The sequence below is a fragment of the Triticum aestivum genome, chromosome 2D (genome assembly GCF_018294505.1).
Source record: "Triticum aestivum cultivar Chinese Spring chromosome 2D, IWGSC CS RefSeq v2.1, whole genome shotgun sequence".
Classification (NCBI taxonomy): domain Eukaryota; kingdom Viridiplantae; phylum Streptophyta; class Magnoliopsida; order Poales; family Poaceae; genus Triticum; species Triticum aestivum.
In genome coordinates, this window is record NC_057799.1 from 543044368 (window position 1) to 543057542 (window position 13175).

Consider the following 13175-nt stretch of genomic DNA (forward strand, 5'->3'; position numbering starts at 1 on the left):
AAAAAACTAAATGAAAAAAAGCCCGCCTACTGGGCCACAGCGGCCTGCATACGACTAGAAACCCAACCACTAGTTGGGCCAGGATGCAGGCCCGCCAGCCCAGCAGGCCCAACAGGGCATCGCAGCAGAGGTAGGCCAAGAAGGCCTGCTTTAGAGAGGAGCTGGAGACAACAGCGACGGCGGGGCTTATAAGCAGGTGCGAGCGCCCCTCGGATTGCGAGGTGGGACTAAACTTCTGGGCCCCTCGCCTGGCAGCGCTCCACCTTTAGTACCGGGTCGTGGCTCCAACCGGTACTAAAGGGGGGGGTCTTTAGTACCGGTTGGAGCCACCACCCGGTACTAAAGGTGTGCCCTTCCCGCCGCTCCGCCTGGCCAAAACAGGCCTTTAGTACTGGTTGGTGGCTGCAACCGGTACTAAAGGTCAATCCTATATATACAACACTTCGAAAAATTTCAGTTTCTCATCTCCCACTTCTCCTCTCTGCTTCGACATCACCGCCGCCCCATCCCGCACCGTCGCCGTCCCCGCCGCGCGTCATCGTCGTCGTTGTCCCCATCGCCGCCGCCCCCGTCCCCGTTGACGCCCCGGCCCGTCGTCGCCGTCCCCGTCGTCGTCGTCTTGCCGCCGCCCCGTCACCGTTGCCTCCCCTATCGCCGCCCCCATCGGCTCTCCGCGCCCTGGCCCGTCGCCCCGCTGTAAGAACCCCAGCCGCCATGCATATGGCCGGCCGCCCCCAAGCCCGGCCACACGCGCGCGCACACACACACACACTTAGATGTGTTTTTTCTATTTTTAGTTTTTATTTTAAGTTTTTAGTTTTTTCTGTTTTCTGTTTTTATATATAAAGGTTTTATAGATGAATTAATTAATTAGATTAGATTAATGTCAAATGTCAAATGTCAATAAAGGTTTTAGATGAATTAATTAATTAGATTATTGTCAAATGTTAGATGAAATTAGCTAGATATATTAATGTTAGATGAATTATTATTTTATACTTTTAGTTCGATGAATTAGATATATTAATTAATGTTAGATGAATTAGCTAGCTAGATATATATATAAGAAATCATTTAAAAAATGTTACGTTTGCATATAATATTTGTTCTCGACAATGCCCGGCCCGCATCCTCGCCGTCGACCCGTTCGCGACGACGTCCTACTTCAGAGGACCCATGTCCGGGACTGGGCTCCGCCGGGCTGGCACTGGGAGGTGCTACCTTCAGGGGCTTGCCGCTTGGTGAGGAACCCGGCCCCGGGTCCCGTCGTCGACCCTGAGCTCCTTTGGTGGCGTTCGCGTGGACCACGTTCGGTGCAGAGGAAGCCGGCCCCGCCGGAGGTGGTGCGTCGCCAAGTCAGGGAGGAGGACGAGCACGTTCGTCGCTACATGGCTGCTATGGACGTCAGGTTCTCCAATACCTGGCAGGTTCTTTGGGGAGATTATCGGAGCTATGATCCTGTGATGGTTCCTTCTCTTTGGATGTCCACCGCCCGCGCCTCAGGAACCGCGAGTGGCCTAGATTCTTCTGTTGTATTCGATCTTTATTAGCTAGCTAGATAGTGATGTATTCGGTATATAATATTCGAGATGATGTATTCAAGATTATATATATTATTCGAGACGATGTATTCGAGATTATGTACTATGATTCAGTTTTTACTTATTGATTGCGTGCATGCATTGTAATTTGAATACTAAATTGTTTTACATTTCTTCTGGATTAGTTAAATAAAAGCTATGGCGGACAATACCGGCAGAGAGGGAGAAGAGGCCCTGTTCGAGATCATACGCTCCCCTCGTAGGCCAGATGATCAGAATGAATAAGATGACGGCTCCCAATATCTGAACAATACCGGAGGGGTGATGATATGATATTCGATCGCGACGACCGAATTGTTGAAGTCATGAACTATGATTATGATGACGCCGAAAATGTTGATCTTGAAATAACAGAGACCGGCGAGGTATATTTATATAAGCAGGCATCTGGTGATCATCACATGTTTTTAATGATTTGAAGATATATTAACGAATCGATCTTTCTTCTTTCAGCCCTCCGGATCGAGCAAATCTTCTAAACGCAGTAGGACAGTGCGAGGCCCGGGCAAAAAGTTGAAGGAGGGCGTAAAGTACAACATCAATGCCATCAGAACTGATGTCGAACCACTAGCGCCTAAGAACATTGCGAACAAGTTCGTTCGTCAGTGCAGAGTTCTTGTGAAGGACCAACTCCTGATCTCCCTTCAAGAATGGAAAGAGCCAGCAAAGAAACGTCTAGATCTTACTTTTGTCGACGACAGAGCAAAATCTCTGCTTTGGGAAACATTTCACCCTACCAGATCATTTCACAGATGCAGATGTGCAGAAAGTCAAGGACGCTGCTCTTAGGAAGATGGCAGTTGCATTCAACAACCATAAGAAAACTGTATGGGCCAACTACGTCAAAGGAGGAAAGAAGACTCAAGAATTCAAGGGAACACTGGAGAAGCAAAGAGAACACTGGCCCGCTTTTGTGAAATTCAAGGAATCAAAATTATCTAAGGAACGGTCAAGAAAAAACAAGGCCAATGCCGCAAGAAAGGAGCCGTTCCATAGGCTGGGGCCAGGTGGCTACGCGGTGGCAATGCCTAAGTGGGATAAGTCTGAGCAAGAGATGCTGGATGCAGAGGTCACTCTAGTTACTAAGAGCTGGCCCCCCCAGGTGCAGAACTTGGTTCTATGCGCATGGGGGGCGTTGGATCCGAAGACAGACCAGGTTTCGAAGAAGGCATGTCTTAAAGGAGCCGATGATAAGTTACTTGATGCAATAGAAGATGCTCGAAAGGGGGTGTTCACGCCCAACAGAGAGAACGACGAGCTTACGTGTGCCCTGGGAAATCCTGAACACCCGGAAAGAACACGAGGCAAGGGCGTTGTTCCGTGGTATGAGGGCTTTTCGGACTGGAACGCCGACTACAGAAGCCGTGCGATAAGGAAGAAGCTGGAGGAGGAGCAGAGGAAGTAGGAAGAAGAACGCCTTCAAGGCCTAGAATCAGCGCACGCGGACTTGGGACTCAAATTCCAGCGGCAGCAGCAGCAGATCGACTCACTTAGCCAGGAAAGGGGGTCTTAGCAGCGGCGGCAGCTAGCGGATGATCCAACATTGGATAGCACGGTCCCATCCATGCCGAGAAGCAGCGTGGGTTCCGCCCCGGGCGACGCACTGCTGGATAGATACCCTGTGGATGACATCATGGAGAACACTAACTATGAGCTACACTTCAAAGTGAAGAACATATCCATGAAGGTGGCAGACGCCATTGCTTATACAAATCCCCCCGAAGCAACCTTCCATTGCAACCCGATTCCAGCCGGCTATGCTCGTGCCGTGGTTGATGAGGTGGTGGACCAATATTCGGGGCTAGAGCTTGACATTCCTGGAGGTGACGAGGAGCACACACTGGGAGAGGCCATACATTGTATCATCCTATGGAGAAAGGATTGCGTCATCTTTCGAAGGCCACCGACACCGCGTCAGCCGACTCCTCCTCGAAGTCCGCCACTGCGTCAGCAGACTCCCGCTCCTCCAAGTCCACCAACGCATCAGGCCACTCCTCCTCCTCCAAGTCCGGCACAGCGTCAGGCCACTCCTCCTGCTTCAAGTCCAGCACAGCGTTAGGCCACTCCTTCTGCTTCAAGTCCGACACCGCGTCTGGCCACTCCTCCTGCTCCAACTCAGCCACGTCAGCCATCTCCGCCGCCTCAGCAATCGCGGAAGAGAGCCGCCGCAGCTATGGTGCGTAGCGGTACAAGTCGAGGTAGTACAGGAGGTACATGTGGAGGCAAGCGATTTCAATATGTTCCAAGCCTCGGTCCTATTCCTCAGAGGCCTTACGACACGACCGACAAGCAAAACACAGCCATAGTGAAGGCCCAAGTGGACGCCCATTTTGGACCGAAACCCGTACCGCCGCCAAAGGAGAAAGTGCCTGAGAAAGTCGTTGACCACTTTATTCATATGGCAAAAAAACGAGTTCCCAAGCCTGTTGACTCAGACTATGAGCGCCAAATTAGGAAGGCACATCGAGCACGACTACAGAAGGAGTCGAGCTCGAGCTCGAGCCAAGCAGTTGGCAGAAAATGCGGGAAAACCGTTCCCCAGCTGGGAGAACAGGCGGCGCAATCGATCCCCCCGCTTGTTGTACCAACACATGAGAGTACCGGTGCCAGTCAGCTGGTAATAACCGGCGAGCATAGAAGGCATGCTAAAATGCTCGGTATCACTGTTGGACAACTCCTCAAGATCGAGCCCATGTCTCCGCTTAGAGAGGAGGACATAAAACGGAAATATATCTGCGGCGAACCTTTGGTCAAGCCTGAGGAGGTCGAGAACCTCCCAACGAGAATGTATGAATTGCATCAATGGTACATGGAAATTTGCAAGGCCCACAATCGAGAGTCCCTCATGGTGAAAGTCAAGGAAGAGGATTACTTCCATGAGACATCTCTGACTATTGAGTATACAGAACTGTTTCAGTTATTCAATTATGACGCACTCGACAAATCTATCGTCAGTTGCTATTGTGTGTAAGTGATTTCTTTCTGTAATTTAAGTCTCAGGCTAGCTGTAGTGCTCTCGTTGATCATTACCTGTAATTATCCTCACTATATTCTTTTCTGTGGTATTATGCAGGATGAAGATGTCCGAAATGAGAAAAGCTAGACGCTATGGCATTGGGTTCATTGACCCAAATACCATTAATGGAGAGACATGGTAATATGAATATTATAAACAAGAACTAGAGAGAAACATGCTAGAGTTCTTGAAGCGCCTCAATACCAATGCAGATATACTACTTCCTTACAACTTCGAGTGAGTCACACTGTCTTGTACTACAAATTCTGTTTTTGCTTACTAGCTAGATGTTAATAAGTGTATAGGGTTTAGGGTTAGTTGATGAGTGTTATGCACATGCCCGCTTAATTTATACATGCAAACGTATGCGCATGTAGGTACCACTGGATCTTGTTAGACATTCAAGTTGAAGAAGGAAAAGTTGAAGTACTGGACTCACTGCTTAAAAAACCTAAAGGGTACTCAATCGTGAAGGGGATAGTCAACAGGTAATTTCAATCATTATATATATGTCCTGATATCAACTAATTAATAACTTCTTTATTCATTTTCTTTGCCGGCGGGCCGGCAGGGCTTGGCAAAAGTTCATCAAAGACGTTCCAGGCCCGTTCAGAGAAAATCTGTATTGGTATCGACCCACAGCAATTAATTAAGTAGTACTAGCTAGCTAGCTACCAATCTCTTTAATTCTAGTTTCAATACCATTGATTATCATGCTTGATTAACTATTATCTGATTGAACTCTATTCTCGTACAGGCCATGAAGCAGGAGCCAGGGAATGATTTATGTGCATACTACGTTTGCGAGAACATTCGCATGATGACGTCCGAAAGGAGCACATCTGATAGACAGCTATGGGTACGTTTGACAGAACACTATACACAATTTTTACATCATTATCGATATCTCATCATTATCGATATCTAGTCACACAACTAATACATGCATATTGATCTCCTTCTTAACAGTTCAATGAGGTGCGGGAGAAGCTCCTACCAATGGATCGCGTAAGAGCAATTGTAGAGGAAATAGCGGGATTTTTGCTCGACCAGGTCATAGATCCCACAGGAGAATTCCATTAATTACCCGCTACCGCAGTAATGCCTCCATGTAGGAGAAATTGTATATACCAAATTGTATATATATACGTACATGTGTATGTGTGAATGGTGGTGCGAGACATTCGATGATATATATATGATCGGTTCTACGAGAAATTCTATTTATATATATGCATAGCGTGTACAATATGTAGTATCGTAAAATACCAGCAAACGAAAAAGAATTAAATGAAAAACACAAAATTAAAGGAAAAAGAAACCCTGAACCCAAAACCCCCCAAACCTTTTAGATACCGGTTGATGTTTCCAACCTGTACTAAAGGGCTCCCCGCCCCCGGCGCAGGCTCGTGCCACGTGGTGGCCCTTTAGCGGCAGTTTGTGCAGAACCGGCACTAAAGGGTGGGGACTAAAACTAAAGGGGGGGACCTTTAGTCCCCACCCTTTAGTGCCGGTTACAGAACAGGCACTAAAGGCCCTTAGTGTTAGTAGTAGCGAGGTCAAAAAAACACGCTACTAGTAGGGAATAGTAGTAGCGCGGGTACAGAAGACCACGCTACTACTAAGAGGTTTCCACCATACCTCTTCAGACAGGAAGTAGTAGTAGCGTGGGGTGTATAACCCGCGCTACTACCAAGTACTAGCAGTAGCCCGTGATGTACACCCCGCGCTACTACTTTGGGTAGACCGGGTCAGCCGGTGGGCAATCCTCCACCCCATGCTACCACTATCACACAAGTCTTCCCGTATCCCCATCCCACGCAAAAACAATCCCCATCCCGATCCCACGCTGGTGCGGCGCCTCCATCCCAATCCCCATCCCGATCTCCTTCCCCACCTCCACCTCTAGACGACCCCGACGGCCAGATCACGCCGGAGCCTGCGGTCCTCCTCCACCTTCAACTCCTCTCCTCTCCGGTTGCGCCGCCACCCTGTTCGTGGTCGAGCCGCGGCGAGCAGCAGAGGACCGCCGCTGGCTCGTCCACAACCAATCGGCGAGCAGCAGAGCAGAGGACCCCATAGCTGCCTACCGTGCCAAGCTCCCTCCCTCCTCGTGAACGAAGCCCTACCCCACGGCCATGGCTAGGTTTGTGCAGTTTTTGCCCATCTCATCTGGTGAGTTCCCTTTCATCCAAGAAGAAGCTCCTGCAGATCCTTCTACCTCCGGTCTCCCTCTGACCTAAGTGTTTTTGGTTTTGTGGCCGACGTGTCCAGTGTGCAGGTCCCTTCTCTGAGAGGGTGCTGCTCACGCTGGAGGAGAAGGAGGTGCCCTACGAGATGAAGCTCATCGACGTCAGCAACAAGCCCGACTGGTCCGTCCGCCCCTCTCCGAGCGCCCCCCCCCCCCCCCCCCCCCACTAGAATTTCAGTTTCAGGCTCAGTCAGAAAAATACGCCCACTAGAATTTCAGTTTCACGCCACTAAAATTCCTTAAATCGGCTGGTTCGCTTTGGGTGAAGTAGAGCAGCGTGGGACTAGGGATTTTATTGTGGTCGCCATGGGCGATGCCTGTGCGTGGCTTACATGCCTACTGTGATGTGACAGATTTGGTTTATCTAGTGCAGAATGTGTGGCCGTGGAATTGGGTGTACATGGATAATGTTTTGGAACTAGTAGAAATTCTATGAAAAAGAGCTAGAAATTCTCTTGGTTTTCTTCTGCACAAGGGGTTCAGTATTTCGACCAAAAAAAGATTCAGAAATTCTCTTGATTTTCTTCTGCACAAGGGGTTCAGTATTTCGACAAAAAAAAGATTCAGAAATTCTCTTGGTTTGTTCTACACAAGGGTAAATCATTGTTTTGAGCCAATTCTCCAGCGATTTTGCTTGAATCGTTACTAGTTGGTTTGTGTCGGGACTAAAAGTTGTTACCATAAGGTAGTTCAAGATTAAATCCAGAGACATAGTTAAATATCTCTCTGGCAAATTTGGTAAAAAAAATACTAGAAAACCTCTCGGTTCACTGCTGCACAGGGGGTTCAGCATTTCGGTAAAAAAGAACTAGAAATTCTCATGGTTTACTTATGCACAAGAGTTCAGTATTTCGATCTTGTTCCATAGAAACAGATTTACAGGATGAGTTTTGAGTGTGATAAATGGACTACATCTTGAAGGTGATTTACCCAATGCACTTGCACTATCCAGGTAGAAGCTCCGAAGAATTGGAGATTTAGAACTAACTAACAATAGCTAATAGTGTGATTAAAATGCTTGATTTGAGTTTTTTGGGCAAATGTGACAAAATGAATTGCCAACTATTGCAGCTTCTTGGGCATTAAAGTATTACAGACGTTATTCTGCAACAGTGAGTGCAGCGCCGTACGTTAGCACCAGGACACGTCGCTAGAGGATTTCCCGATGATGCAAATTCATCATTTTGCATTTGATTGGCATTGGAGAAATCCAAAAGCTACCACAAAGCTTCTCTGCATGCATAAGTGAGCACTGTACCCGCTCTCTAACACAAACTTATATTTTGAAGTCTTAAAACATGTCTAGGAAACTGTTCTGAGATATTGTATTGTTAAAAAGAATAAGATACCTCACTTCAATTGAATCTATAAGCTGTAAGATAAATTTGGTGATAATGTATCGGTCTTCTATTCCCTTCATTTTGCTAGCTTATGCGGGGCTTTATCTATGTACATGTGCATGTTGGGATAGGTTGATATGCTAGGTTGCTTTTTGCTAGGTTGATACTGGACAGTATCCTGGCCTACTTTTTGCTAGGTTGCAAGCTCAAAGCCATTAGACGTAATCCCCAATGGAACATATGGCCGAAGGGTTGCATTTAACTAGGTTGTGACACTAGATTATCTTTTCTAAATACTAGGTTGTGAGACTAGATGTATTGCCAACATGATTGGTGTCATGCGATACAAGGACACGTCAACTACCTATTTACACTTGGTGCTAAAGGCAATAGCTTAGCAAAATAAGTTACTGTGTTGATTAACGTTTGGTTTTTTCCCTCTTTTTCATCTGAATAGCATTGCCGTAGATATCCATTTTAGATAACATGTTTGAAAATTTGAAATTTTCCAAGTTACTATATAGTGACAATGTATTTTTTTGTTAAGAGGTTTTAAGGGTTAATTCTTTTTCTGAAAGTTATCCTTTTATCTAAACTAAATGGTTTTCGTCTGAGATGAAACAATGTGTTTACTGTACCAAGAAGGGGATGTATGCATTGTTTCTATATCCAAATTAGCCAAATTGTAATTTCTTATATGGAGGCTCTTTGCAATACATCTTGGGGCAGCGTGCAAAATTTATGCTGGACTCGTGAGTCGGTGCGGCAAAGCATGCATGTTGCTTCTAGTTTTATTGTTAACCATGCTATTGTCCAAACTCCTTTTTATTCTGCTCATATGATATTGCTTATCTTTTGTTTTCTGTCCCGATGCCTCATGTATTTACAGTAGAAATGTTCTAAATTTAGTGCTTCTTGAACATGTCCAGGGCAATGGATAAAGTCTAGATGCTAAGTTGACTTTTTTCCTGCAGATTTGCTTATCGTGAAGACGCTTGCAAGGATGCAGCGGGAGCAGATCATTTGGAGAGATAGGATGCGACAAATTGGTCTTTCTATGCATTTTGGTTTGCTTGTAACCGTGTTTGCATTAGCTGGGAATAAGTGACTTGGCAAGAACTGTAGGTGTCTGGATATGCTCTAATGCTCCTGGTTTACTATAAATCTTGGATTTGTAATGATGTGTAATGCATAAAATGGAATTTGGGGATTTTAATTTTTTTAATTCGTAATTAGTTAGTAGTAGCGTGGGGAAAAACCATGCGCTACTAGTATCCTAGATACTAGTAGTGTGTGTTACTATAGGAGCGCTACTAGTATCCCAGATAGTAGTAGCATGTGTTACAATAGAAGCACTACTAGTATTTTAGTAGTAGTGTGGGCTTACCCGCGCTACTACTAACTTTTAGCTGTAGCGCGATAGTAGTAGCGTGGGAACCCGTGCTATTACTAGCCAGTTTTCCAACGCAACTAGTAGCCTTTTTCCTAGTAGTGTATCTATCACTTTGGAACTAATTTTCATGTGTTGCTTTTGATAAGCTCAAACAAATATAAGTAAAGATCATGAGCATAATATTTCTTTCTCTCAAATTAATTTAAGTGAAGCAAGAGATAATTTCTTGAAAATTTTACTAGCTCTCAAATAAATCTAACTGAAGCAAGAGAGCATTTCTTCAAAAATACGAAAGCACACCGTGCTCAAAAAGATATAAGTGAAGCACTAGAGCAATTCCATAGTTCATAAAGATTTAAGTGCAGCATAGAGAGCAATTCTAACAAGTCATGGCATAATTTTGGCTCTCTCAGATAGGTGTGTCCAGCAAGTATTTAAGACTTAAAACAAAAATCAAATCAAGCAAAGACTCATATCATACAAGACGCTCCAAGCAAAACTCATAGTATGTGACGAATAAAAATATAGCTTCGAGTAAAATACCGATGGTCGTTAGAAGAAAGAGGGGACGCCACTCTCGGGCATCTCCAAGCTTAGTTGCTTGCTTATCTTTGGATAATAGCTTGGGATGACATGGGCATCCCCAAGCTTAGTCTCTTCTTACTCCTTATTCCTTCATCCATCGTAATATCACCCAAAACTTGAAAACTTCAATCACACAAAACTCAACAAAACCTTCGTGAGATCCGTTAGTATAAGAAAGCAAATCACTACTATAAGTGCTGTCGCAAATCCATTCATATTTTATTCTTGCATTATATCTGATGAATTCCAACTTTTCTATGGCAAAAACTCTTCAAAGAAAACCACAGAATCATCAAAACAAGCACACCACGCAAAGAAAACAGAATCTGTCAAAATCAGAACAGTCTGTAGCAATCTGGATATTTCGAATACTTCTGTAACTCCAAAAATTCTAAAAAATTAGGACCACGTGAGCTATTTTTATATTAATCGCCTGCAAAAAGAATTGGTATTTTATCACGCTTCTGTTAAAAATGAGAATTATTTCCGTGAGCGCAAAAGTTTTTGTTTTTCAGCAAGATCAAATTAACTATCACCCAACCTGATCCCAAAGGCTTTGCTTGGCACAAACACTAATTAAAATACAAAAAACACAATCATAGCAGTAGCATAATTGTGAAAACACTCAAGAACAGAAAGAAAAATACAAAAATAAATTTTATTCATTGGGTTGCCTCCCAACAAGCTCTTTCTTTATAGCCATTAAGATAGGCTTAAGATTTCAACGATACTCACACGAAAGATAAGAATTGAAACACAAGCATCATGAAACATACGACAAACACATTTAAGTCTAACATACTTCTTATGTATAGGAATTTTATAAGCAAAAAAATTATCAAGACAAGAAACATCTAACATATGCGAAGAAGAGGAATAAAACATTGACGATCTCAACATAACGAGAGGTGTTTTAGTAACATGAAAATTTCTACAACCATATTTTCCTCTCTCATAATAATTACATGTATGATCATAATCAAATTCAACAATATAACTATCAAATAAAATATTCTCTTCATGATCCACATGCATGCAAAGTTGACACTCTTCCAAAATAGTGGGATTATCATCAAATAAAGTCATGACCTCTCCAAGCCCACATCAAAAATTTCATAAGATTGATCATTATCCAAAGTAGTGGGATCATTATTTTTAGCTAAAGTTGACACTCTTCCAAACCCACTTTTAATATTATCGTAAGCATATTTATCATGAGGTATAAATAATTGTTCAAGATCATAAGAATCATCACCCCCATCATGATCATTGCAACAAGTAGTGGCCATAGCAAAACAAGCATCCCCAAGCTTGATGTTTTGCATATTATTAGCACAATTGATAATAATAGAATTTACAATAACATCATTGCAATCATGCTTTTCATTCAAGGAGCTATCATGAATCACTTTATAAATTCCTTCGTTTAACACTTCATCACAATTTTCAAATTCATGAATTTAAAGCAAAACTTCATAAAGATAATCTAGTGAACTCAATTCACTAGCAATTAGTTCATCATAATTGGATCTTTTGAAAAGATTAGCATGTGGATGAGGATCCATAACAATAGATGTTTAGCAAGCGAAGATGCAAGCAAATAGAAGGCACATGGCAACACAAGCAAACATGAGATCTGACGAGAAAAAGGGGAATGAAAAAGAGGGCGAATAAAACGGCAAATGTTTGTGAAGTGGGGGAGAGGAAAACGAGAGGCAAATGGCGAATAATGTAAATTGCAAGGAGATGAGATTTGTGATTAGGAACCTGCTAGATGTTGATGATCCTCTCCAGCAATGGCGCCAGAAATTTCTTTTTGATGTCTGCTAGAACTACGTCGGTATTTCCCCAAAGTGGAAGGGATGATGCATCACATCGACGGTAGGTATTTCCCTCAGTGATGAGACCAAGGTTATCGAACCAGTAGCAGAACCAAGCAACACTACGTAAACAACACTGATACGTCTCCGTCGTATCTACTTTTCCAAACACTTTTGCCCTTGTTTTGGACTCTAACTTGCATGATTTGAATGGAACTAATCCGGACTGACGCTGTTTTCAACAGAATTGCCATGGTGTTATTTTTGTGCAGAAATAAAAGTTCTCGGAATGCCCTGAAATTGAAATATGATTTTTTCTGGAATATTTGACACTGAGAACACATCAGGGGGAGCTGGCACCTGGCCACGAGGGTACAGGGCGCGCCCACCCCCCTGGGCGCGCCCCCTGCCTCGTGGGCCCACGGTGGCCCCCTCCACTTATTCCTGCACCCACACACTTCTTCTTCCCAAAAGATCACCATCGAGCTCAAGCACGATTTCTAGCTGATTTTGCTGCGATTTTCGATCTCCTTGCTCAAAGCACCTCTCACAAAACTGCTTTGGGGGATTGTTCCTTGGTATGTGACTCCTTCATTGGTCCAATTAGTTTTTGTTCTAGTGCTTTATTCATTGCAAATTTGTGCTGCCTAGGTGACCATGTTCTTGAGCTTGCATGTCAAATTTATATGGTTCCAAGTAGTTCCAATGCATGATATAGGCTCTAGGCACTTGTAGGAGTAGTTGCTATCAATTTTGTTGAGTTTGGTTCACTTTTATTTGAAGTTACTAAAAATTTCAAAAACAAATCAGAAAATAATGAAGAGATTTTTGAGGGGCTCATCGAGCCGAAGTTCGAAGGAAAAAACAAAGTTAAGAAGCAGAGAAGACCATATATAATCTGCCTCGTACCGCGGAAGTTCGGCCGTGTGAATGGCCTTCCGATGATTTCTTGAGAGCAGCCGGGATTTATGATGATTTTTATGAATTAGCTGAGAATGCAGGCCTCACCGACTTCCTCCGCGACCAACGCGAACAGTATCTCTTACTCACCAATACTTTTGTGCAAAATTTCTACTATTATCCTAAGGAATCACCTCCTTCAGTAGAGTTTCATTTATATGATGTGGTTAAGAAGATATCACTATATGAATTTTGCAGGGTTTGCAAAA

General features: G+C 43.9%; 1 long non-coding RNA gene across 1 annotated transcript; it reads left to right on the forward strand.

The window, feature by feature from the left end:
• The first annotated feature begins 6355 nt into the window (after nt 1-6355).
• Nucleotides 6356-9428, forward strand: LOC123049876 (uncharacterized). The gene is made up of 3 exons (XR_006423671.1): nt 6356-6792; nt 6892-6989; nt 9183-9428. It is a non-coding gene; the product is annotated as an uncharacterized lncRNA (long non-coding RNA).
• The last annotated feature ends 3747 nt before the right edge of the window (nt 9429-13175 follow it).